Source organism: Rhipicephalus microplus, chromosome 1 (assembly GCF_043290135.1).
Source record: "Rhipicephalus microplus isolate Deutch F79 chromosome 1, USDA_Rmic, whole genome shotgun sequence".
Taxonomy (NCBI): domain Eukaryota; kingdom Metazoa; phylum Arthropoda; class Arachnida; order Ixodida; family Ixodidae; genus Rhipicephalus; species Rhipicephalus microplus.
The window spans coordinates 151,133,405-151,161,090 of NC_134700.1; the positions used below are offsets into that span (position 1 = coordinate 151,133,405).

The 27,686-nt window shown below is 45.0% G+C and overlaps 1 long non-coding RNA gene across 1 annotated transcript; it reads left to right on the forward strand.

The window, feature by feature from the left end:
- The first annotated feature begins 2,165 nt into the window (after nucleotides 1-2,165).
- Nucleotides 2,166-27,686, forward strand: LOC142768863 (uncharacterized). Its single transcript, XR_012885509.1, has 3 exons — nucleotides 2,166-2,222; nucleotides 26,606-26,678; nucleotides 27,579-27,686. It is a non-coding gene; the product is annotated as an uncharacterized LOC142768863 (long non-coding RNA).

The window sequence follows — 27,686 nt, forward strand, 5'->3', positions numbered from 1 at the left end:
GTGAGCCCCGTAACTGTCTGCTTCAGCGAGTGACACCTCAACAGTAGCTCACAAGAGTTGGGGGTGAGGAGGGCTTAAAAAGATAGGAATAAAGGTGTAGAGAGAGAGAAAGAGGCATGAGATAAGCCCAGAGAGCGACGACATATTGAGGGGATAGGAGAGATAGGAAAGATAGAAACACGGTCACAGGAGTCTGAGGACGGGGCACCACTTGCGAGAGCTCTTGTCGGCGTCAGGAGACGACGTAGAGCAAGTCCAGTCGGTCAGAGCTTAACTGTCGTCGGAGGTCGGCGTCAGGAGATGACGTAGAGCAAGTCCAGTCGGTCAGAGCTTAACTGTCGTCGGAGGTCGGCGTCAGGAGATGACGTATGGTGAGCCCAGTCGGTGAGAGCTACGCTGACGTCGGAGATCGCGAGGGTAGAACCACTCGGCATGGAATCCTACGAGCGAGTCCCTGGAGGAAAAAAACAGCTGCGTACGAATGCGACGGATTCAACGAGTTAAGATGGACGTGCCTCCCTTCGCTGCGGGGCGCCGGAGCCGAACAAAGCGAGCAGCCCCATACACCTTGCAGCAAGAAAAAAAGCGCGAAGTCGCGCTCTGGAGTTTCGTGCGAGGGGTCTAACACGGCTCAGAAGCACAACATTGTCACTGGTGTGGAGCTGAAATGTGACTCTTCAAGCCTCCGTTCCCTAATGACGGCCACGACACCGAGCGTCCAAATATGTGGGAGTGGGTTCTCGGACTGCGGCTGTGTGTCACAGGCTGACAGTATGTCTGCGCACGGATCTGCGCCAGCTGCCCAGACTCATGCTCTGGTGTAAGGAGCCAAGTGGGCCTGCGGCCCCCAGTCGACACCACGGGTGGTCATCGAGCTCCGAGAAGAGGCACTCGTCGCATCCAGTATGCTGAAGGCAAGTTTTCTGCGAAGGGACGACTTCGCGAGCATATTACAAGTGTGTGTGTGTGTGTGTGTGTGTGTGTGTGTGTGTGTGTGTGTGTGTGTGTGTGTGTGTGTGTGTGTGTGTGTGTGTGTGTGTGTGGACTTTGAGGCGGATAAAAACGCAAGCCGATGCCTGAGAGAAGAGATCTGGAAACAATTTTCAATCGGTACAAATGTAATTAACGCTCTTGTCGTCCTCTTTGGAACTTGAGTCCGGTTCTCTCCAACAGCAGCTCTTCTGAAAGACGAAGTCTTCGATCCCCTGCCTGGACACGGGGTAACCAGGGCAGTCGGCGGAGTCTCTAAAACTCAATAGAGGGGAACTATCACTCTCACAGGTGGAGAGGCCCATTTGGCGGACCAAATGAAACGGTGACATAGAGCGGTCGTGATTATAGTAATAATTATAATCAATATTTGAAAGATTAGGATTATTTCAGGTGCTATTATTCAATGCAGAGGCTTCTCAACAGGATTTCAAACTTGTACAGGATCGAGTTTCCACGGAATAAGCCATATATTTGCTACAGGTTCTCGACTGTAATTTCGAGGCACTCTGCACAAATAAACAAACAGAAAACGTACACCCCTAAGTGATGATGATCCATGAGATGGCATACAACACAAGATGTTCCATATGACATTGGCGCTGAGAATAAACCAAGGAATGCACTAACCCGGACAGCCGTGGATCGTTTGTCGTACTTTCACTTTAGCCCTGCTATCTAAACAGACAGTTATACGCACTTTAGTGAGCATTTCGCTTGGATCTGTTTACCTCTACTCAGATACTGCCCTTCACGTCTCAGCGAAACTATAAAATCACAATTTTCATAAATTCAATCATTAACATGAACTTTCCACTTCATGTACGTTTTTTGCACCAACCCGTAACACAAGGCATGCAGGCAATGGCAACTCTAACTTCCTCACTTGTAGGAATGTATATGGCGAATGGTTAATTCAGTTCATTGGTGCTAAAATCTGGAACACTATACCGATTGAGGTTAAACTTGCCCGCAAAGTGAACTTGACTTGCAAAATACATTTTGTCAAACAGTCGCGTTCTTAACCACAGTGAAGCTCGCGTCCATATATTTTCTTATGTCTCACCTGGAACATTCTTCTCTCTGTCATGTTTTTTTCGTTGTTCTGATGCAAGTTCAGCAGTTATTTATTCTTTAACGCAGCTTTATGCAAAAATTTTGGCCCATTCTTTTCAGGTGCCCCGTCTTTTGTACTCTTTAAAGGCGATAGTCTTTCTTGGTGACCTTCGATGGTAAGTGTTTAGTCTGTCTGTCTATACATTTGTCTCTTTGTCCGCGCTTAACGATACCCCAAACGGCCCTAAACGGCCAACCCCATCCGCAGCGCTCACAAATATTGCTCAAGGTTCAGAGTTTATAGCTGCGCGAGTGTCAATTAAAAAGCAACTATTGCTCATATCTGAGGCGCCATAACAGCACGTCGATGTTTTATATGTGTGCCTTTATACTAGAAGAGACACGCACAAGTAACTTTAAGGACTGTAGCGTTTATCGCGCTGCGCCGACAGTGCAACGCGATGCTCAAAAAGTAAGTGTTTCCAACGCTTAGCTACGACGACATGGGGGTGGCACCTGCCCGTCGCTGATTCGGGGTCACATGCAGATTCGGGACCAATTTTTTACGTGTATGTCATGTTAGTTAATCTTATTTACTTGTGCACATAGGATTTTGCAGCATTTTGTATTTATTAGCATGTGCATTTTATTGTACATATAAAATATTTCAAACTACTGAATCGTTGAACTTGTATAAAGATTCATATTCATATCATTTGCTCCTCTGCTCCTGACATAAAAAATATTCATGTATTCGATTGGACCAGAAACTAGCCACAGAGGCTAATGGTCCGAATACTTCGTAACCTTCTTTTGTATTGATTTGAGAAAAAAAATCTCTAAATTATTATTTTAAATGACCTGTCTCATCCAAACAGAATGCCAGGCTCAAGCGTCAGAGATTTTAATTTTCGCTTCATTGTGGGTACTAGCCCGGTTTGCTCTTAAAAGCCCATCACTATCATTGTCATTGTCGTCGTCACCACTATATTAACGACAATGCAACGAGTAGATAAGTTCGCAGTTCCTTACGGCCGGGACGGGGTGACGCCACCCGCCGAAATGCAAGAAGTCTGCATCGACGCAGCACATGTCGCCACGCCTTTTCCCGCAACTGCTGCTCCATCTGCCACATCTGGTGTCCCAGTGGCGGGTGGGCCGGTCGGAGCGGCCTTCCTCTCGGACAGCGTACTGCTGGAACACGGCCATCCTAACCGCTCGCTTGAGGCATGGCTTGCGTGCATATGCATTGGGCTGTTCATTGGCATAGCGCTCGCCGTCCTTATATTCTTTTACAAAGCGAGCCGAGAGGAGGACCGGTCGGCCAAACTCGCTAAAACCAGGGCAACTCGTCAGGCTACGTGGCAGCGCCAACCGCGGCGCTCGAAGGTCACTACCACGAGCCTGGTACACGACGAGCTCTCGAAGGGACCCACGACAATGACTACGACGACAGCAAATGCCCTAGAGAGGGGTGACAGCGCAGCGATCTCATTCACAGAGACGGACGAAGACCGGTAAACCGTAGTTGTTCTTGAACCGGCCTTTATTCTACGCAGTGAATTCCAATATGCTCAGCTCAGAATGACTCTGCTTGGAGTAGACACGTGCTCCCTATCCAGAAATCAATATAAACGCTTATCTACTTCATGTGTGTTCGACTTCAATTCAGTATCGTGCTCCAGTGCGAATAACTTATTAATCCGCAGCTGTTTAAGCAGAGTGTCAGTGTTGGTCATTGAGGGTATGCCGTGCTGGTTCTCTAAATCAAATAATGTGATTGAAGAGAGTCGTGCTGCGCCAATTTGTTTAGTTTTGTGGTATAATCCTTGTAGATTAAAATTTCACGTAGGTGAACTGCGCTAATCTGAGACAGACAGACAGACAGACAGACAGACAGACAGACAGACAGACAGACAGACAGACAGACAGACAGACAGACAGACAGACAGACAGACAGACAGACAGGCAGGCAGACGGACGGACGGACGGACGGACGGACGGACGGACGGACAGACAGACAGACAGACAGACAGACAGAACTTTATTGAGGTTCTGAGGAACACTACCTCAAGCAGGTAGAGCAGGAGGCCACGCCCACGTTGGAACGGGTAGGCTGAGCCTCACCGCCGCGCCGTGGGCCCACTGGACAGCCCAGAGTTGATGTGTAAGCTCTGAGCTCCTGAGCGCCGAGCTCCATTCCTCTTCGGTCATGTGCCGAAAATCGCGTGATGAGGGGCACTGCCAGAGCATGTGGTCTAACGTAGATACAGTGCCACAATTTGGGCATGTTGGATCAATGCTTTCAATAATATGACTGTAGGAACAAAAACTGGGGTACGACCTGGTTTGAAGTATACGGAGGTTAGACACCTGGGCCCTACAAAGTTGCATATGAGGAAGGCGGAAGATCCTTCTGTCCAGCTGATAATGTTTGGTCATCTCGTTGAAAGTGAGGAAAACATTCCGAAAGACCATTAGGTTGCAGTCTGAATGTCCCGCAGGCTTGTCCCGCAGGTCTGAATGTCCCGCAGGTCTGAATGTCCCGCAGGAACACACCAAATTATGGCGTGTTCAGAAATATCGCTATGACCTAAGATGCGAACTACTTCAGCCGATACCAAACCAGATGCAAAGGCTTGCACGGACGCTCGTGAGTATGTATAGATGTGTTGCCGCGAGTCGTCAAGGAGAGTGAGAGCTGTGGCTTCCTGTTCTGCTTTAGCGGGAATGGTGTTCCTAATAGACGCGAAGTCACTAACACAACCTTTGGAGTCAACTGCAACGACCGAGAAATAGGCTGTTCAACCATATTGCGCCGCGTCTACAAAGCATGCAGACTCCGGCTTTGCACGAACATTCTTGAGCAGTGCTTCACCCCTGGCCTTCCACCTGTTCACGTTGTGCTGCGGATGTACGTTGCGGGGAACGGAGGGACCATAATGTTGGCCCTTTGCTTATTAGCGAGATACCGCAAAAACTATAATGCAAGGCTTGCTAGCGATAGAAACGAAATGGTAAATGAAAAGTGGTAACCTTTTTGTATTACAAGAAATTATTTGGGGCTCTCTTGTATGGCTATCTGTCCCATTAGAAGCTCCAGAACTCTGCTCGAAGCTCGTTCCAAGGTACGAAGACCCTTACCGCGCCTTGGCGCAAAGTTTTCCAGCTAATTGTGTATCAAGTCAGTTTCTCTATCACATAGTACACGTCGACATAGGCGTGGCGTAATTTTTCCGCCTCAAGCCCTATCATAAGCTTCTGTGTCAAACGCTTTGGATCGCCAGGTGACAATAAAATAGCAACGAATGCTAAAACGTTTCGGTTAGTCGAGTAACCGCTTAAAGACCACCTTGTATTTTTTAATGTTATGGCACAGCGCATGCGTGGGATAGCAGCAAAATAATCACACTAATTTAACCATCAGAACATCGTCACTGTAAGATAGTTCCAGCATTGAAATGACGTCTGCTGGTTTTACTTGTACGCCAATCAATTCACTGGTACCTCGGATTAACAAAATTTCAGCAAGTGTAGTTTTGTGTAAATAATCCCTACTCGTTTTCTTTTGAAAACTACATTGAAATAATTAGCACCTAAAGCTCTCTTAAGGCTGTTTTAATCACCACTTAGACGTGACCCTAGCATATTTATCAGACAACGAGACCGTTTTTAATGTCTCGGGGCATCGGTATCACACCCCACAGCTCATGTTCACACAGCAGCTATTGAACCCATTCAAACTACAGCCTAATTATGTGATTTCAATCAGAAAGAGGCCGAGTATTTTGGCCATATCATGTGGCGACTTTTTAACCAATAACGCGAAGTTATAGTTTCTTGACATGCATTTAAATGCATTTTCCAAATCATCTGAATGAAAGTAGCTTGGCTGTTGTGGTAGCATCTGATGCTTTGCGGTGGGAGGCAAATGACACTGTTAATATTTCTTCCACCCCGCTAGATTGATTTTTCGTTTTTGCCGTATTTCAGGCCGACTTCATATTCGTCTTTTACCCTGCGTAAGCTTTCTGTCTCTGTAACTTCAGTGTCTAAAGAGTAACACATTTATTATGAATGTGTTCCGCTCACACAAATTCTGTTAGTCGCATACTCTGAGAATGTTGTTCCAAATGCATTACTTGCAAAAGCTGCTGTTGCTTTTCGTTCCGAGAGACAAAGCAATAGCATTCAATGAAGTTTTGCGCACTTACACGAAAACTTCCTTTGCAGGCCCTGTTGTTGCTATCCTTTCAATTATGGTGTTCGCGGCTTTAACCAGATTTATGAAGTATGTCTTATCATTGCTTACTATACAATTCTCCCTTTATCAACAAATTTTCAACCCTATCAGGGCTCCTTGGACAATAAACGGTGCAAAAGAAGACATACACAAGGAGCAATGACAAGAATGCGATGTAAAATCTTAACTCATGTTAATTTTGTTTTCAATGTTATTCTTTTTGCAATGTGAGAATAGGTTACCTTGTGTATTCTCCCAGTAATAGTGCCTTCGGGCGCTGCAAGTATTTTGATTTGATTGATTCAATTTGATTGATAAATAAAAAACTGTAACGAGAGCAGTGGACAAGGAGCTCAGGTAGAGAAAGAAGAACACGCGCTTGCATCGCAGGCCGTGTGCTGCTCTGACGTTTGCCTGCTCTGAGGGTTTTGCCAAGAATTTAGTAGCTGTGATTGACTGTGTTTATTATTTTTATAAGCTTTTCTAAAGTGTCCAAGTCGATTAGCGAGTGTGTTTTCAGATAGTAAGACCAGACAGATGCCGTTTTCCTCACCTGGACTAGGGGCTTTCCTCTGGTCTGCTTCTCTTCCTTCGCGGGAATTGTCAGTTGACTTGTTTTGACGCAATGGCATCTCTTCCGTTCCTGTTGCATTAGTCCCAAGCAACGATGGTATCATACGAATGAAGAATACAAAAATGATTCAGACAGAGTTGAGACCCGCTACAACTCACTACCAAAGCATCACAGAGGTCAAGCAGTTCGGCAAGGGTGGCATTCTCTGCTTCTCGTCTGATCAAATCTGTGTTCCAGACCTACTAAAATGTTCGGTATTCGCTACCAAACCGGTGAGCGCATTCATTCCACCTCATCTAGCTTGTGTCAAAGGCCTCGTTCGGGGTGTCGATGTCAACTTGACTCCAACTGCGATATTAGATTTGTTTTCAGAAGCAGGTGTGATAGCGATCTATAGATGTAGTCGAGTTGTGGACAAGAACAAGGTCCCAACGGAGTCTGTGATTACTACATTTGCCGGGTTGAATCACCCAACCGAAGTCAATGCGTGGCCTTTAATATACAGACTGGAGCCGCTAATAACCTCGTCCCCTACAGGGTGTTATGTGTTGGCGTTATGGGCACACAGTGAAAGGATGCAGGCCAGTACCTTGATGAAGAATTTGTGGTGAGATGTACAACTTAAACGACTGTAAAAGTAATTAAGAAAATTGCTGTCTTTTCCATGAAGCACACTGTGCTGATAACCCAAATTGTTCAGCCATGGCACGTGAAATCCAAATTCTTGAAATTGTAGACAGAAACCGACGCTCCCGAAAGGATGCCATTGCTTAAATTCAGGCCAGAACTCAAGGGTACGGATGAGCAGCTGCCCGCCATAACATAGCAATGGAAGCATCATTTCCCCTATCTATTACGGACATGATCGAGAAGGCTGTCGATAAGGCTATGCAACGCCTTGCTACCAGCCTGTTTGAGTTGCTGTCGCATATTATAAATAACCAAATCGCACAAGTCTGTGGAGCACAGATAGATATAAGTCCGGCTGTACAAAACGATGAGTCTGCACACCAGACAAGTGAGGCAGAATCTGAGATAACTCCACCAGATGCAAAGTCTGCAGAACCCTCTGGAGAAGGCATTCAGAGGCAAAGTGAGAGTGCACAGAAAGTTTCTCAGGACACACAAGATATGGAAATAAATCTCAAATGCCTAAAGCGTTCTAGATCTCCTGTGTCGAAAAAACCTGGCTCGCCGAAACATGTAAAAAGCAAAAATACCAGAAAGACAACCTTTCAAATCCAATTTTCTAAAAGAAAGTATTTTAGATAAGGTAACTGCCGAAACAAATTTAACGAAATTATAGGGTCTCTTAAAATTATACATTGGAATTGCCCATCTCTCCACTCAGCCATAACAGATCTCTTATACCTGTCTTCCAAATTCGATCCGGCTGTTATTGCACAACAGGAAACTTGGCTTTCCACACATCCCTTGTTTCACCAACCACACTTCCAAATCTTTTGTCTAGACCGTTCATCCAAAGGCGGAGGTCTAGTGTTCTTTATAAACTATAAAATTAGTTTATAAGTGAAAAACTCTTACAAATGTATGTCTTCTGAATGCGAAATATTTGTTTAGATATTACCTTGCCAGGATACTTGCCTTTCTCGCTAATAAACGCCTACTTTTCTGTAGGCGTTCAAGACACGGGATTGTTAGATATGGCAGCTAGTTGAGGCTGTAAAGAAAAAAAGTTATAGTTGGCGACATCAATTCTCACCATACATGCTGGGGTTTTAGAACAGATCAGTGTGGACAACGGTTGTGGGACTGGTCGGTAGCAAAGACTTATTGTGCCTTAACTCTAGAACTCCCACATTTATTCGAGGTCATTCTCGCTCCGCCTTAGATTTAAGCTTTGTAAGTTTGACCATTGCTAGAACACCGTGGACAGCCCTTGATTGCGCCTCCAACAGTGACCAGTTTCCAATAATATCGAGATCGCTTGCCCCGTCAAACCACCATGCTCCCATGCCCGGACCTAAATAAATTATCCAAAATTTCAACACGACCTAAAAACTGCTTTAGACTCTTCCTCTCAGAATGGAGATGACACTAAAACTATGAAATTGAGCGCAGTAATTAAAAGAGCATACAAAAATGCTAAATTTGCTGTTCACTCGGCAAAGAGAGTACTCTATAGCCCCTGGTGGAATTCCAACTGTTCACGAGATCACAGACGATGACAGGCAGCTTGGAAGAAGCTAATACATAATGAGTCCCCTAAGAACTGGTCTGATTACAAATTTTTTGCCGCTGTATTTAAACACACGGTGGCCCAAGCTAAAAAAGAATATGATAAAAGACATTTTGATTTTCTCTCGAAACCTAAAAATAAGAAAGCTTTATTGCAATATATGCGATCTCGCAAAATCCTTCCGTATACAGTAAATAGTGATTATGAAAAACTATCATTGGGAGAAACGAAGAACTCTTTAGAGTCAATTGGCAGAGGTCTAGAAATTAAATTTTCTTCGACTATGGCTTCAACGGGCAAAAGTCTAGCATAAGCACTGACTTAGAAAATGCAACGCTGTCGGAAGCATCAAAAGTATTTCGAGATCTACCCTCGTCTGCTCTTGGTCCAGATGGAATCACAGGTCCTATGATTAAAATTTTTTTCAAGCTATCCCCGGTGACGTCCTCAATCTTATAAACTACTCTTTAAAGAATGTCTGGATACCGTATGATTGTAAAATAGCTAAGGTAATCCCATTGTTAAAAAGCAAGGATTAGGTTTTACCATAAAAAATATCAGACCCATCTCGCTGACTTCTAACATGGTGAAACTCATAGAGAGGGTCCCAAATGGACGAATAAACTCCTGGATGACAAATAAGTTCATATTAAAACCAAACCAAATTGGTTTTCGCAGTAATGCTCAATTTGGTGCGCCCGTGTGGATTTAGAGTGTCGAACACAGCTTGCTCGTAAACGGAAACAGTACGCCGCATTAGTAACTCTCGACATAGCAAAAGCGTATGATAGGGTCGAGCACTCTGTTCAACTGAACACCTTGCAGAACCTAAAGTTTCCTCATTATATTACTGAGTGGATAGCATAATTTTAAAATCAAGAGAATCGTACTGCATGAAGGATGGCTGTTGTTCACATAAATTCAAACAGAAAGATGGTGTTCCCCAAGTGGCCGTCCTATCTCCAGCATTATTCAATATACTGATGAGCTCTCTTCCAATTGTTCAGGATGTCAGTGTCTACATTTATGCATATGATATCGCGTTCTTCGCTGCAGAGAGCGACATTTACTCACTACATAAAAAATTGCAAAGATATATTAATACTCTAGAAATTTGGTTGCAATCCATTTCATTATATTTGAACATCAGTAAAAGTACGCTCTTGGTATTTCCTATAGCAGATACAGTTTCAATTTTTGTATTATATAAATGGTAACCTATTGCACAAGTAGATTCAGTCAAGTACTTAGGAATTATGTATAATGAAAAGCTAAATTGGAGCCCACACATAGAATATGTAACAGCAAAGGCACAACGGGCGTTAGGTCTATTACGCAGGTTAAGCAACAGAAAATACGCACTGCGCAGACACACGATGGTAATGATATATAAGATGTATGTGCGACCATTATTGAAATTTATGTGTGTATTATTCTCGGGGGCCACTGGTTATAAAAGTAACCGCTAGTAATGTTAGAGCGAGAAGCCCTGTGAATATGCCTGGGACTTCCCAGGTTCGTGGCGAATAATGTATCCTACCAAGAAGCGCGATTGCCAACACCCCTCTTTCGATTCGGCATTTCACCGGTTCAAGCCTTCTTAAAGTTCTACTGTTTACCGACACGAAGGTCAGAGTACGCATTTATCAGCGACCCTGACTCCTTCTTTTCTGCACATTCGCCTCGATTTCATACCCCTCAGGTAAGTTTTGTTAAAAAGAAACTGTATTGCATAAATGTAGACATTTGCACGGTAATTGAAACTAATTCCTCAACCCTCAACATTAGAATAAAGTACGACGAAATCTTCCCCCTACAAGCCAAGTTGCAATCTCTTAGATTTTTGACCACTACATTAAAAGATTACTTGGTACATGCAGAAACAATCAATGTACTAGCTACAGATGCTTCTGTCAACAATGAAAAGGCAGGCGTAGGAATTGCGTCTGATTTCCTCGGTTGGTCTTTTTCAGTGAGGCTTCCAGTTTTCATTTCTATATTTGAAGCCGAGCTAGTAGCTATTATTTTAGCTCTTCGAAAAATTCCTACGATCATGACCAGTGCAATCATCCTAACAGACTCACTTTGGTGTGTGCAGCTCTGACAACCTCAGAACAATCTCGTGCCCTAGCAGCGTTCCACCCATTAACACCACCGCATTTAAAACTCCTGAAATACGTGTGGGTCCCAGGTCACTGCGGATTACATTTAAATGAATTGGCAGATGCTTTGGCACGAGCATTACTTGATGGATCAGTAATTTCAGTACTTCTCGAGTTAGAATACTCATCAGTGGCTAGATATAGGAAATTCGCTATTTTTACAGATAGTTTTGGAAATATCACACAATGGACAGATTATCAGCACCTCAAATTTCCATGGAAAGCCCTGCAAAGTCCGGCAAAAAAACCTAAAACTATCATCTCCGGATTCCGGTGCCGTGTCCCCCCATTAAGTTTTTTTTTTACACAGAGCTGGTCTGACACTTTCCCCCCTTTGTTCGTTTTGCGAAGAATCAGAAAGTATTGAACATTATTTTGGCTCATGTCGGAACTAGGCAGTAATTAGGCAAAGACTTCTAGATATTCTATTTGCGAAGATAAGTTTAAATTTAACCACAAAAAAATTTTCTAAATTTTGGTGCTTCTGTATCGGGGAATTGCCACAGAGATGCATTCGATGCGGTGTCTAATTTTATTCAAGTCTCTAAACGTTTTTCAACATAAAGCCCATGTTAGCAGATACTAAAACAAAGCGGGTCGAGAAATACTTTTCAAATCTAGGTATATTCGTGACATACCAAATTAATCGGGCTTGGCAAAACCAGCTAATTGGTTGGCTTCCAAAATCGAGGTGTAGCTTTTAGTGTCTACTTTCTTGTTGATTTTCTTTTTCTCACTATCTGAATCTTGGGTTTCTTTCTTTTTTCAATATACTGTCTTCATTCTACAACTTCCCTCCTTTTTTTTGTTTTAAGCAATAGTGCAGTTATTGTCCATATGAGACTATATGTTCTCTCGGCCAATCCCCCAGAGTAGGTATGAGCCATGGATTCTAGGCTACAAACAAACAAACAAACAAACAAACAAACAAACAAACAAACAAACAAACAAACAAAAACAAACAAAGCAGGCTTGCATTTAGTTAGCCCTTGCGCTAAATAAACCTTTTGTTCGCCGAGTGAACTCCTGCTTGTTCAACGCTCGTTTGAAGTGGTGGAAGTGCTGGGATACATTTGGTCTTCACCCTGTCAGTTCGCAGCCGTACACTCCAACCACTTCCTGCAGTGACTGATCCCGGACCGTCTCAGGCCGCAAGTCCGGATCTCGTACCCATACCTGTCTTCTGCGCTGGCGCTCTCCGGCAGTGCGACCCCCCCCCCCCCCCCCCCTATATTTGGTGACACAGAGAACCAAGATGTGGACAACTGGATTGCCGAGTATGAACTGGTGAGCGTGTACAATAAGTGGAACGCAGCCGATAAGCTCACAAATATGAGTTTCTACCTGACCGACGTGGTGAAACTATTGTACAGGAATCATCAACGTGATTTCAGTACCTGGTCGGAATTGGCCAAAACTCTCTCGGAAGTCTTGGGCCATCCTGCTGTCCACTACCTTCGTGATTAACTGCGCTTGCGTGGCAGAGTACAGAGAACAGATGAGACTTTCACGAGCTACATCAAAGATGTGCTCTTCCTCTGCCAGCTCGTCAACCCGACTCTGGAGGAGACAGGCAAGATAAAAAAACATCATGAAAGAAATCGACGACGGTCTATTCTAAGTTCTTGCAGCGAAGAGTTTCCAGACAGTCGCCGAGGTGATTCAGCTCTGCCAAAGCTATGATGAGCTGCATAGGCAACGCGCTTCAGCACGTTGCGCTGCTCAAAACACCGCGGACCTCTCATCCTTCGACTATTGCCATGACACTGCCGACCACTCTGCGTTATTGCCACACATAAAGCAATTCATACGCGAGGAGGTCGCCCGGCAGCTAGGTATAATCACCAGAACTACCGAACCGATGGCACCTTCGCTTGGCCAGGTCATTGAATCGCAAGTTGCCGAAGCATTGTCGCCAGCTCAGGCGCCACCATCTGTTTCCGCGCTACTAACATATGCAGCCGCTGTTGCTCGGTCACGTGCTCCATTGCCTCCGGCTATCTACGAAGCAACTCACCACGTTTATTCGTCGACGCCACCTGCCCGCTCGTTGACCGTCCCGTCTCCGGCTGTATACGAAACAACTGGAAACGTTTATATGATGCCGCCGCCTGCACTACCATTTACGGTATTTAATCAGCGAAAAGTGCCCCTACCGTCAGTCAATGGCGTACTCCGGATAATCGGCCAATATGTTTTTCATGTGACATCCCAGGCCGCATAGCTCGTCACTGCCGCCGTCGCAGCTTCCCTTCTCATGACATTGCCGGGGCCTCACACTACATGCCCACTCAGCTGCGATATCCCGTTCCTGCCGATCCGCCTCTAGACGTACGTCCCGGTCGCCGACGATCCGGCTCAAGCTGTTCGCCTTCTCCTCGTCGCAGATCTATTTCTCCAATGTTACGTCGCAACAGCCCACCGCGAGGGGAAAACTGATGGGCACAGTTCCGGAGGCAAGCACTGCTTTGACAGCGAAAATTTCAAGACCTAATTGCGGTCCCCCGAATGAAATCTAACTTTATATTGATGGCATTAACGTGCACGGCATTGTTGACATTGGAGCTGCCGTCTCTGTAATCAGCGAGAAACTGTGCCGAAATTTCAGGAAAGTGACCACTAAACTTACCGAATTATCTTTACCGACAGCTACGTCCCACCATGTTCAGCCTTTCATCTTTGTGCACTGCACGAGTAGTCATTCAAGGTGCGATGTACGTCGTTGCATCTGTAGTTTTATTCCGTTCTTCGCATGACGTTATTCTTGGATGGGTCTTTCTTTCGTCAAATTGCGGCACTGTGCTCGTTCCGAACTCGCATTATCTGTGCCGTGCTATGACCCCGACGATGGCGCTTCGTGTAGAATGCTTGCTGCTTCTGACGTTGACATTGCGCCTTTCTCAGCTGTTGTTCTCCTTCTGTCGTGTGCATCTCCTTCGAAATCGCCTGTGTTGTTCATGCCATCGGTCACATCTGCGTGCCATTGAAATTTCATTATTACGTTAGCCTTCATCGTTTTTCGCAACGGTCACGCTGCCATTTATGTGTGCAATCTCTTTGACAGCCCGTCATCCCTACTACGGGGAGAATGCCTGGGAAGCTACGAGCTTTACGAGTGCACTCTTCCGGATAATATACCCGATTCTACGGTTTCGCTCCCAATTTGTGCTGTCACTTCTACCAACTCGCCTAATGATGTTCTGGACGTCTTCTCGCATGCCATCGACTCTGAGCTCGCACCAACTCAGCGCCAAAAGATTTAGGTCTTCTACTTCGTTTTCGCTCGTCATTCGATCGTGACCAGTCAAGCTTAGGCCGTACCTCTGCGGTAGCTCACCGTATTGACACCGGTAAACAAGCCCCGCTAAGACAGCGTCCATACCATGTGTCAACTGCTGAACGCCGTGCTATCGACGAACAAATGAACGACATGTTGAAACGTGGCATCATCGTGCCCTCCAACAGTCCCTGGGCTTCCCCGGTTGTTCTCGTCAAGAAGAAAGACGGATCCATCCGGTTTTGCGTTGACTACCGCCGGCTGAACAAGATGACGTGCAAAGATGTGTACCCTCTGCCTCGCATCGACGATGCTTTGGACCGCCTACAAGGAGCAGAGTTCTTTCCTTCGTTAGATTTACGCTCCGGCTACTGGCAGGTGCCCATGGCAGAGGGTGACCGCCCGAAGACAGCTTTGCAACACCGGATGGACTATATGAATTCACCGTGATGCCCTTTGGCCTCTGCAATGCGCCTGCCACTTTCGAAAGGATGACGGATACCACCTGCGAGGTCTGAAATGGAAAACGTGCCTCTGTTATTTGGACGACATTGTGGTATTTTCAAGCGACTTTGCGACCCACCTCAGCCACCTCGAGCAAGTTCTTACGTGCCTTTCCATGGTGGGACTTCAACTTAACTTGGAAAAAAATGCCACTTCGGCGCTTGCAAGCTTGTAATCCTCGGTCATGTGTTTTTTAAGGGCGGCATTTTTCCGGACCCTACAAAACCTAATGCAGTTGTGGCGTTCCCAAAACCACCCACCATAAAAGAGCTCCGAAGCTTCATCGGCCTATGTTCGTACTTCTGGCGCTACGTCCGCAATTTCACCTCCATTATCGCCCCCTTGACAGATCTTCTCGCTGGAAGTTCTGATTTGTCAGCGTGGTCGCAGGCGTGTGATGATGCATTTCAGGAACTCCAACGGCTCCTCACTACGCTTCCCATACTTCCACATTTCGATCCGTCTGCTCCAACGGAGCTTCATACGGGTGCTAGTGGTGTCGGGCTAGGGGCCATACCAACGCAGGGATGGCTTTGACGATTACGTCGTCACCTATGCCAGCCGCACCCTCAGTAAAGCCGAGAATAATTACAGTGTCAGTGAAAAGGGGTGCCTCGCCATTATTTGGGCAACTGGGAAATTTCGGCCTTATTTATACGGATGTCCGTTTGATATTGTGACAGACCACCATGCGCTTTGCTGGTCATCTTCACTAAAAGATCCGAATGGTCGGCTCGCTCGTTGTGCATTGCGGTTAGAGGAATTCGATATCCATGTTATCTACCGTTCTGGCCGGAAGCATTCCGACGCCGATGCCTTGTCACGCTCGCCGTTGGCTTCAGAGCCTGTCTGCTCGCCTATCTCCACCAGTGCTTCCTTGGCCATCAGCATTTAGTACATGCCTTCTGAGCAACGCAAAGACGCTTGGATTTCTTCCCTTTTGGACTTTCTCTCAAACCGGACGCCCGGTCCGGTTTCCAGGACGCTTCGCTGTCAAGCAGGACACTTCGCTAATCGGGATAACCTGCTTTACCGCCGAAACTACAGCTCGATCGGCCGTAAGTGGTTGCTCGTCATTTCCCGACATCTCCGCTCTGACATCTGCGCCACATTCCACGACGATCCGCAATGTGGGCCCGCCGGTGTGTTAAAAACATACACTCGCTTGCAACTGTGGTACTACTGGCGCGGTTTGTACTGTTTCGTTCGCCGTTACGTAAGGTCTTGCATTACGTGCCAGCAACGCTAGATGCCCGCTTAACATACCACCGGTCCCTTGCAGCCGTTGCCATGTCCAACACGAGCTTTCGACCTTGTCGGAATCGGCCTTTACGGTTCGCTTCTCTATACTTTGAGCAGCAACCACTGGGTCTTTGCCGCTATCGACCATCTAACGCTGTACGCTGTAACAGCTGCGTTACCTTCTGCTACCGCAAAAGACGTTGCATGTTTTATACTGCAAAACATGGTTTTAAGGCATGGAGCACATCGGGAGTTACTAAGCGACCGCGGCCGTGTTTTTCTCTCCGATGCCATTAAAACGTTGTTGAGCGAGTGTCGCATCATACACCACACTACCACAGCCTATCAACCGCAAATTAATGGGATGACAGAGCGTTTAATCGTACACTTGGAGATATGCTGGCCATGTACGCTTCATCCGACCAGTCAAATTGGGATAGCATACTGCCTTTTGTGACATATGCGTACAACACTGCAAAGCAAAGCACCACTAGATTTTCGCCTTTCTTCCTTCTTTATGGGCGCTAGCCATCATCAACAATGGATACTATTCTTCCTTATCGACCGGACCCTTCAGAGATGACTACCGTATCTCGAGCAGCAGCACACGCTGAAGGTCGGAGGCTTGCCCGTGCGTTCACGTCACACGACCCGACGCGCCAAAAACATCGCCACGACGCGTCAACGACGCCTATGAGCTCTGCTCCTGACTCACCGGTGTGGCTATGGATTCCTTCTACTCCTCCGAGATTCTCCCACAAGCTTTCGTCCAGGTACCATGGTCCCTGTCAAGTTGTACGCCAAACATCCCCTGTCAACTACCTTGTCGAGCCGCTGGACGCTTCTATGGACAAGCGCCGTCGAGGACAAGAAATCGTACACGTCTCTCGGCTCAAGCCATACCATGACCCTTCTGTGTACACCTGTCCTTAGGTCGCCAGGATGGCTCCCTCGTCACCCGGGGGTGATTGTAACGAGAGGAGTGGACACGGAGCTCGGGTACAGAAAGTAGAAGACGCGCTGGGATCGCAGGCTTGCATTCAGTTAGCCCTTGCGCTAAATAAATCTTTAGTTCACTGAGTGAACTCCTGCTTGTTCAATACCCCATTTCAAAAAAAAAACAATGTCCTCCCCCCCTCCTAAAGGGAATCGTGAAGAAAAGCGAATGCATCTGGGAGAGGGGGTGGACGGATTCCGATAGACGCCTGACATATCTCTACAATGAAATGCATTCGCATTTGAAATAGCTGTTACGTGATGTGATTTTATTCACCTTATGAGCAGTCACGTGGTTCTTGGTGATTACATGTCATGGGCCAAATTGTTACGTTTGTAAGGAGGTTTATTGGGCGAGTTCAACAGACAGGCGGAAGATTGGTGATAGCCACAGGATAAAGAAGATTGTGGTGCTTGAGCGCCGAACTCATGGTGCCTCTTCTTTGTGATGATGCTTGTTGTTGCCTGCTGTCATAATTCCTTCATTATACGATGTTTATAGAGAGAACATGTGCCGTGGCTAGTCACCATACGCGATTGTGCTTGATTTAAATCATGTGACTATGTTATATATATGTTACGTGATTTTTTGCCGCGCTACTAGATGTTGCGTGATCTTGCTTGATTGCATGGTGTGAGTTACGTGAGTAGTTACATGACGTTACATAATTTAAGTCACGCGACTAGTTATGCGATAATACTTTACCTTTTGTCCCGTCTATGCTGTTACGGAGTTTTAGGGACGTCACTACATGTTAAGTGATGTTGCGTTGCTTTGGTAACGTGATTATTTGATTAGTTAATACGCAAAGTTACGTCACTTTCAGTCACAAAACACAGATGTCCGTCATACTTATCGCATTCAACAGCACACGTGTTAGGGCAGCGAAGTAGAAGTTGAAGAGAACAAAGTGACCCCATACCGCTCTGATAACATTTCTCATATTGAGTTTTTGCCCTTTTTCTCATTAGCTTAACTTCCTTCCTTCCTTACTTCTTTCCTTCCTTCCTTCCTTCCTTTCTTCCTTCCTTTATTCCTTCATTCCTTCCTTTCCTTTCCTTCCTTCCCTTCCTTCCTTCCCTTCCTTCCTTCCCTTCCTTCCCTACTCCTGCTGGCTCTACCCCACCGAACGAAAACCGCACTACTCTTAATAAATCACTTCATTCTAATAGACAGCGTGAGCTCGACTACAACTTTCACATTTTCAGACTGTATGATGCACCAGACTCTCGACCAATCTTCCTGAGTTGGTAGGTACCAATCATCGCAGGAACATCATCATAAAGATCAAACAGGTAGACGGAGGTGCGTTTCTGTTGTCACTGCCATAAGTGACAATGTGTACCACAATTTCAAGAGACTACTACAAATACTACCACAACAACTAATACTACTACTAATACTACCACTGCTACTACTACTACTACTACTACTACTACTACTACTACTACTACTACTACTACTACTACTACTACTACGTGGTGGAGTTAAACACCTTGAAATGCCTTAGAAGTTCTGCATAGAAGCGGCAAAAAGAGATAAACGAGATGCGTGAAAACATATCCACAGCCTCGCATCGTCTACCAGCATGTACGGCCATCGCCAAATTTCCACCCTCCTGCGCAGCAGCCTCTCGGCTCCAGCTCTGAATACAATGTCCTCCGTGCGTACCCTTTGTGTGTGTGGTACACAAAGAGCCGTACTAAGTCCTCTAGTGCCCAACTCTCAGAGTCATGTTCGCCCACGACCTCTCTGCTTCTACACAAGTGGGGCTATGACCAAGCCCACGCGCCACCGAGAAGCGGGATATCAGGGGACTGCCCCGACCCAAATTCTGCTAGGCGAAGCTATGACTTCTCAGTGGATGAGCATCACCTCCGACCAGTCTTTCCACCACAACATGACCTGGCTGGTATTCGCACTTGCCGTGGTAGCCTGCTGTGTCGCCATCAGGCTCAGCGCGGGACATCGCCTTCAGAAGAGGGAAGTGGTTGACGAACGCGCATCGGTCAACTCGACTGACCCGATGCTATCACCCGAGGAGGACAGTCCGCTCGTGCAGTTCCATTCAATTCTTCATTTACAAACTGTGAAACATACAGAAACATCACGACTAGTTGGACCCATAGCCGTAGGTTAGTTGGGGGTTCAAAAAAATAAACAGCTAAGGGTTCCATGTACAAAAAAGATATATCACACGCATACAGATAGTTATCGTGCATCCTTAATTTGCACGAGTGAAACAAAAGAAGAACGAAACTTTCGGTAAATGCACGATTATTTTTAACAGTTCTAACTTACGAAAATACAAGTAAACAAAGCAGATTGTTGCATTATTATGAAGGTTAAAATATGCATGGCTAATACCGAAAACAAAAACCCAATCATCGGGTGACAATGGTATTTTTAAACGATTTCACAAGTTTCTGGCAGACACACATGCATACATACACACACACACACACACACACACACACACACACAAATGACATCGTAATCGTTTTCATTGATAAACTTTGTTCTGTGTAAGTAAGTATTTCTTGAGAACTGATTAAAATTAATTCGACTGTTTTATTTCTGCTGGTAGTTTCTTTCAAATTTTTGGCCCTGAAAACTGCAGCAAACGTTGTCCGTAAGTATTGTTCGTTGGAGGAAGATTGAAATTTTCATATTTTTGATTTCTGGTTACACGAGAGGAAGTGCAAAATAAAAAAACATGAAAAGGCAGGTTGTTTTTGACAACATTGAAAACACACGTGGCAATTTTTAATTCGTGTACCTTATCAAAAGGCAAAATATTCATTTTCATAAACAAAGGCATACTTTGTTTATGACACACGTAATCGGACACAGGTAATTGTAGCAAGATTGGGTGATTATTCACAGGGCTCGTTTTTGAAGTTCGCGAACAGGCTCAAGAAACGTTTTATATGTCGTACTCCATGATTCATTGCAGTATGAGATGTGGCTGTGTATGAGTGAAAAATATAAAGTACGCATAGTATTGGTATCAAGATGATGACGTGCTTGTGAAAGTGCGTAGCATCCCGAGGAGAGCTTTGTACAAACTGTGTTTATTTGCTCTTGCCAGTGCAGATTTTTATCAAATATTGCGCCAAGATATTCAGATGAGCTGGCTTCGTCAAGTTGAAGTTTGTTTATTCGCAAATCTAGTGAAATAGAAGGCATGATATTGTTGCGTGATCGAAACACTACGTATTTAGTTTTTTTCACGTTTATAGTAAGTTTGTTCTTCACGAACCATTCACTTGCTTTATTTAACTATTTGTTTGCTTTAGTTTGCAGATCTTGAATGTTGTCCGCTGTTATAACAATACAAGTGTCATCGGTGTATATAATAACTTCACTAGTGTCTAAAATTTGTGGGAGGTCATTAATATATAATGAAAATAAAAGTAGCCCTAGGACGGATTCTTGAGGGACTCCAGTGCGCATATACTTTGGTAATGACGTAATATCGTTCATTCTAGCTACCTGCACTCGCTCATGAAGGTAGCTAGTGAGAAGATCTAATGGGCTACCGTGATAACCATAATGATTTTGCTTATGTAAAAGTATGTTGTGATCAACCGTATAGAAGGTTTTTTCAGGTCGAAAAATATGACACACACAAGTATACTACTTTGCAATGATACATTGATTTTTTTGAGTTAGCGTTAACACTGCTGATGAAGTAGAGTGATTTCGGTGGAAACCATGTTGCTGCGGCCACATAACCTGATATTTTTGAATGAATTTGTGGAACCGGAAGATCAGAATTTTTTCAAATATATATTAATGGTACTGAGCAAGGATATTGACCTGTCATTAGAAGGGTCATTGCGGTCTCCGTCTTTGTAGATAGGGACAACCTTAGCAATCTTCAGCTGAGATGAATATCTGGAGCAGCTGACGTAGTGATTGAATAAGTGGCATAATACTGCTCCTAATACATCTATATTTTCTTTGATCATACGAATAGGAATGCCGTGCAGTCCAGAAGCTTTAAAGGTAGACATTTTATTAATTGCTGATATCACGTCTTCAGGCTCAATGTTATACATAACGAAGGTGTTGGGCAGAGGGCTCTGTGATATAGAAATTTTGTTCGATTCATGAAATTTTTTGGCCAGTGATAGACCAATACCTGTGAAATATGCGTTGAAATTTTCCAACGTCTTCGACAATGGTTTTGGGAAGCACCGTTCGCTTACGTTGTTTACCTATGATTTCGTTTATAATTTCCCACAGTTTTTTCGTGTTGCCAGCGGTCTGTCCAATTAGTTGAGTATAATACTGCCTTCTGCGTGATCGAATCATAGCGACAGACTTATTCTGCTAAGCTTTAAATATCTGTTAGTAGTAGGGATTGTCTTTGTTATGGCGCCATTTGTCGTGCCAGTATTTTTGGCTTTGGGTGTTTGAAGTATCTTTTCAGTTATCCAAGGGCACATAGGTTTTTCATGGCGGCTTTTCTTTACCTTGCGATTACTCCCTTCTATAGCGTTTTGTAGGTATTTGATTAGGTTATCAGTTTCGATGTATATGTCCTCATTTTGTATTTCTTTGTATTTATTGCCACGAATTTCTTGGCGTAATATCCTGCAATCTATTTTGGTTACGATGTTACTTTTTGTTGTCATGGTGCTCGTAAGGGAATATAAAACAGATATATAGGTAGGTGATCAGAGATTGGCTCTAAGTAAACTCCTCCGGTGACCCCCGTGTCCAGACTTGTTAGTGCGTGGTTGATTAAAGACGTCGATACCTCAGTTATACGCGTTGGTGCCGTAGTTAAGTTATGGTAGTTGTAAGATTGCAACAAATAGCCGTAATCACTCTCTCCAACGTTTGTGTTTATGTTCATGTCACCTACTATAATCACTGTTGTATTTTGGTGCACCGACAAAACGCAGAAAATTGCTTCCAATTATTCAAGAAAGCCTGTGATACTACTTCTCGGAGGGCAATAAATTACACCGATAATGACGTCATACTCAAGGCGAATAAAAAGGGATTCAATGTCATTGCAACTATATGTGGCCGTTTCAATTGTGCGATAGGCTATGTTATCTTTAATGAACAAAGCAACACCTCCCCCACGTGAACGTGAAACCCGCGCATTTGATTCTGTTCTGTAACCTGGAAAACAGAACGTTTCGCCTTTTCGCAACCACGTCTCAGTTCCGACGTCTTGCTGGCGGAGTCGAGGATGACAACGCCGAAATTCAAGCCCAGATATCCACGACTGACATTTGTCCTCTGCTTCCAGCAGAAAATAACTGGCACATTTCGGTAGAAAAAAGAAAACCTCAGTGCTCTTACTCTTGGTTCTACTGTGGCCAACGCTGCTTTTGAACATCTAGTTAAGCTGAAGTATGTGGCCAGGAAAACTGCGGGGAGTCATGCATAAGAACGAGACCTTCTTTGCAAGTAAAAGGGATGGACACTCCTGAACTTCTTTTATAGAATGGCAAGTCTAGTGACGTGGCACATCGTTCGCCACTCTGTGCTGCATAGCTAGGCGACTCTAAAGTTACTGAAATCAGCCTGTCCACACAGAGCTCTGCAAAATCGACAGAGCCGCATTCGCAAAGCTGCAACGGAGATCTTGGCTATAATTATAACACTGCATCTATTTCGGCCATCTGGTTTTCTTCAACGCGTAGTGACATCGTCAAATACACGGGCCTGGAGTGTTTCGCTTACATGAAAATGCTAATACTGTGTCCGGGATCAAACCCGTGATTCTCGGATAAGAAACTGAGCATGTTAACACCAGTATAGCAGCGGAGGACACACGTAATCGGGCCATATCTATTTCGAATATACGTAAACGAATTTAATAAAACGGCCATGAGAGCACTCTGAACGTGCCATGGCATTCACGATGCACATTACGTAATATACATGTCGTAACCTGTTGTTTAATCGTCATGCACACACTTCTTGCCATGACTATTTTGTTATATGTCAAGTTAACGCAGTGGCCACGGGAGCACCATGACGATTTCATGCATATCATGTCTTGCATACCATGCGTGACATGATATTCGTTTTCTCACCAATCATTTATGTTCGACATACCATTATGTCATGCCGCACCAATTTGACATGTCAACTCATAGAAACAGGCACGAGAATACGAAGAAGTAAGTGGCTGGATATCCACTATAGTGCCTTGTGTTTATCGCCTTTACCACAATATGCCAAGACCATTTCACCTCAGGAGACTTCATCTAAGAATAAGTTTATTTCACCATTCCACACATTTACAACAAAGATTAAGAATGTGTTATGTGTGGTATACTGTTGGCGCAGTAAATCTACCATCCATTCAACGCACGAGGAACATTAGGTCACTACAATTTTGCGTAGTCGTTAATAAATTTTAAAGAAATGACTACGCACATGTTGCAAGTTGTTCCATAGGCAGATACACCCGAATTTCTTATATTTTCTTGAAAAAATTTCACCCACACTTGTCTGAAAGTTGTGTTCCAGTAATCATTGTATCTCCTATAATGGTTCAGCAAGATGTGTCTGTCTCCTGACAAGCGATTTGGAATAGTATCATATGAGGAAGCTACAAACAGCATCATTTCAAAAAGTGCTATTCTAACAAATCCGCATTCTCGAAACGTTATTTCAGTGCTGCATTCGTGGCGTTGTAACAACGATGACGATAGTTATAGCACGTGAACAAAACGACGACACAGAGACAAGAAGGACACGAAAGACACGAGCGCTCGTGTCTTTCGTGCCCTTCTTGTCTCTGTGTCGTCGTTTTGTTCACGCGCTATAACTATCGTCATGCCATACCAACTAGCCCAAGCTGCCGCACTTCTAAGTTGTAACAACACCGAGGATACAGAGCGATCCCATAAAAAAGTAAGTTACATCTTTGGCCGTTACGAAGACACGCATTGTGCATTGTATGCTATTCGCAAGTTTCGTCACCTATAGGGGGCGCAGTGGGTGATTCAATACAGCACCCACAGAGAGTATCAGAGCGCGTCTTTCACAAGACGCTAAATGCGTTTTTCACAAACAGTATGACTTTCTCGTTATTTCACAAACAGTTACGTCTTTGCACTCGGCGGCTTTCACAAGACGCTGAGTGCGTCTTTCACAAACAGTTACCTCTTTCTAAAGCATATGGGATGGCCTAAGTGGATCATCTCCGCTGCACTGTCTACAACTGTGCAGGTTGACCTAGTGATGGCATACAGGGTGCAGCCCAAGATGTAAACATATGCGTTCTCACGAGGCGAGATATAGCGGCGACCATAAACCGGGCCTTGGCGCAAGCAAAAATCAGACATTCTCGTTTTCTTACCCACGTTTCTGCAGAAGTAGTCGGTGCTGATAAAGTGCGTGCTGCACACTTTTATCAGTGATGTGACCGACTTGCCAATTCTCAACTTCACTATTCATTCCTTTTTTCTCGCTTCATCTCTAAGGAAGAAATTGAGGTTGACTGTCGTCGATACTCTGTTTGTACACTGCAGCAAGCAGCACATGCGATTCCTTTTGAGCCTTTAAATTTAGGCATTTCGTGGCCGCTATGACGACTCGAACAACACAAAGTTAATGCATCCAGGAGCGCCGCCGCTCCACCGACTTATACTCTTTGAAAAAATTCCACTGGTGGCCTCAGGGTGGCGTGACACTCTATGAAACTTTAAGGTCCCTAGATGAAACAAGTAGCGTCACTCATTGTTCTCGAGCCGTCCTCCTCACTCTCTCGATTACTCCTCTTTTTCTCTGCCATCCGCGTCTGGAATTGGTGAATTACTTGCACGTGATCTTGCAAATGGCTGGTGGTGTTATTTATTATTATGCAAAAGGTTCAAAACGAATACGCATGCGCATATGGCTCCAGCCGGATTCTCGCCGTGACCAAAGACAAAATCGTAGCCAGAACATAAACTGAAGAGGAGTAGCGTTTCGGTGTGCGCTAAGTCGACCAAGATTGTTTCGCCATGCTCGTTCAATGCAACATCTGCGTTTTTCAGCAATGCTGCGTTGCCGTAAACAACAGGAAATGGTTTCGCTCTCTTCAACTTACCTCGTGCTTTCCGAGATGAAGCACACTATGAAGTGCAACTATGAACCATTTCACGCGAATGCTTTCGTGCAACTCCGTCAACGTATGTCGACGCGGATCTGCGAAGCGAGTTAACTTGTCGGTTTTTATTGAAACGTCAGGCGCGCGTCTAATGCGTGTCTAGTGCATGCCAGTTGGTACAAATACATGTGGGTATGCACGTATACAGAGCAGCTGTAGGTTGTAATCAACGCACCTTCAGAAACATTTCACTCTTGACCAGTTCCCGCTTGAGCCGAAACGCGCTGCTTCGAGACACCTCACCACTAGAACTCTCACTTTTCAGGAAGTTCCCAGCACCGCATCAGAATCACTTGGCATCACGATTGTCCAAATGGTCACATTTAAAAAAAACGTCATCGCAGTGCTGCTGGACGAGTGTTCGTATCAGTCTGGTCGTAGTTTTTTTTGTTGCGTGTGCACAAGCCGGTTGTAATTAATAGTCACAACGTCACGCCCTGTGACCACTTACAGGATCCAGCAAGAAGCACGTTCACTGTGTCACAGCACAAACAAAACACAATCGGAGAAGTGGACTAGTTAGAACTGGACGAAATACCGCGGCCGTGGAACTAAATTGTACTACGCGAGACGCCATGGCTAGTGGTGTAAAGTATAGAACTGCCCAACGTTGCCGGTTGAGTAACGCCCATCCCGCTTGCTCTTGTGTTGCGCCGTTTATGTTCATAAAGGTAACTGTTTATTCTACGTCTTATTTTGTTCCATTTTGTTTCGTTTACATCTATTCACCGTAGCAACAGAACCAAAACATTCGCTTTTTGATGAAAGTTTTAAACCTTCTAGGGGGCGCTTCTGGCAAATAAGCGAGGAGGGAAAGGGAGGGTGTCGCTACTTTGGAAACTTGTTTCATCTAGGGACCTTACGAAACTTTAGGGAGCCTTCATGTGCACGCGTCTCCGTGTTTTAGGGTGGTGTCAGCCTTCGACCCACCACTTTCCACCACCTGTTAAAACACAATATTGCCAGCCTCGTTTTCCATGGCAACAAGCGCCATGTTAGTTCTTGCGGCCAGGCGTTCCTGCTCCGCCGCACTGCACCAGCTGAATGTTGGCGCGGGTGTGCAAGTTGCAGTATGAGTTGCGTTTGACTACACCGTAGACGTACCTTCCGCTACGACACCATCCTCACGCTAGGCGCATTTACAATAACTTTGAAGTGTAAATACCAGGGTACTGCGTGCCACAATGCAAAACCAACTGAAGACTGTCGCACCTCTCGACTTGCTCTAGGTGACGGAAACGCTGGATAACACAAGTGAAACGAGATTGCTTGGAGCCGACTACTTCTCCCCGTGTTTTTGAGGTGAGTACCCGTTGTATTGCGAGTGGATTGAGTATACCGCTGCATATTTCGTAAAATAATCAAATTCTTCACGTGATGAAAGGTAGTTTGAGCAAAGTAAACACGACAACTTTCACAGCGAAAAAATGAATGAGGTCTCGTTCAGCTACGCCGGGTTTTGCAAGCGAAAGCTGATAAATTTGAGTATGTTTGTTTATCCTCGTAGTCGAAGCGGGGTTCAACAATCAATGATATGAATAGTCGAACGTGTTGTCCTGCATGCATTCGCTATCAGCGTTTCATCGGTTTCCGAAGCCGTCACCCCATTCGTCACGGGAAACGCCGGGCCCGTAAACCACCAACAGACGCTCGCGTTCGTATCTTCCTTTGCTGGCACATTTTCGCGTTCCTGCACTTTCACTTTGGTCGCTGAGGAAGGACATTCGGAGAGGTAGACAGACGAGCCGGCGAACACGTTCCCTGTAGACTCTTGTAGTCTTGCACAGTTGCACCAAAACTAAATTTTGTGCGACTTGGCATGGGGTATTCGTTCTTCCCTTAAAATACACGCAGAATCACACCGAAAATCGCTCAAAAATAGCAAAAAGGAGTTGGCTTTAATAATATAGAATGCTACAGATTTACTGTTCATGTCAGTCCGCCCTTCTGTTTGTCTGGCGGTTTTGAACGGTGGAGTATATGTGCACTAAGAAAGTCGGCTGTTGGCCAATACCTCAAATTTTCCGTATGGGAGATTGGTGCTGAATCGTGATTTTTGTGGTCAGTTTGCTTTAAAACAGCCACATAGATGATTTGATATTGTGAACTCGGTTTTTATTTATTGCTTGTAGAGAAAGTGTGTGTGGACTCCGTATATGGTCGGCGCAGTGTATGACTTCTCGCCTTATTGTTTTGTTGTAGGCCCACTGCGTGGACACAAGCTCCCAGCAAAGATGGCAGGACTGTTTGAAGAAATTAAGACCGGATCCTGTTTGGATGCTGTTTGCAATAAAATCTGACCTGTAAAAA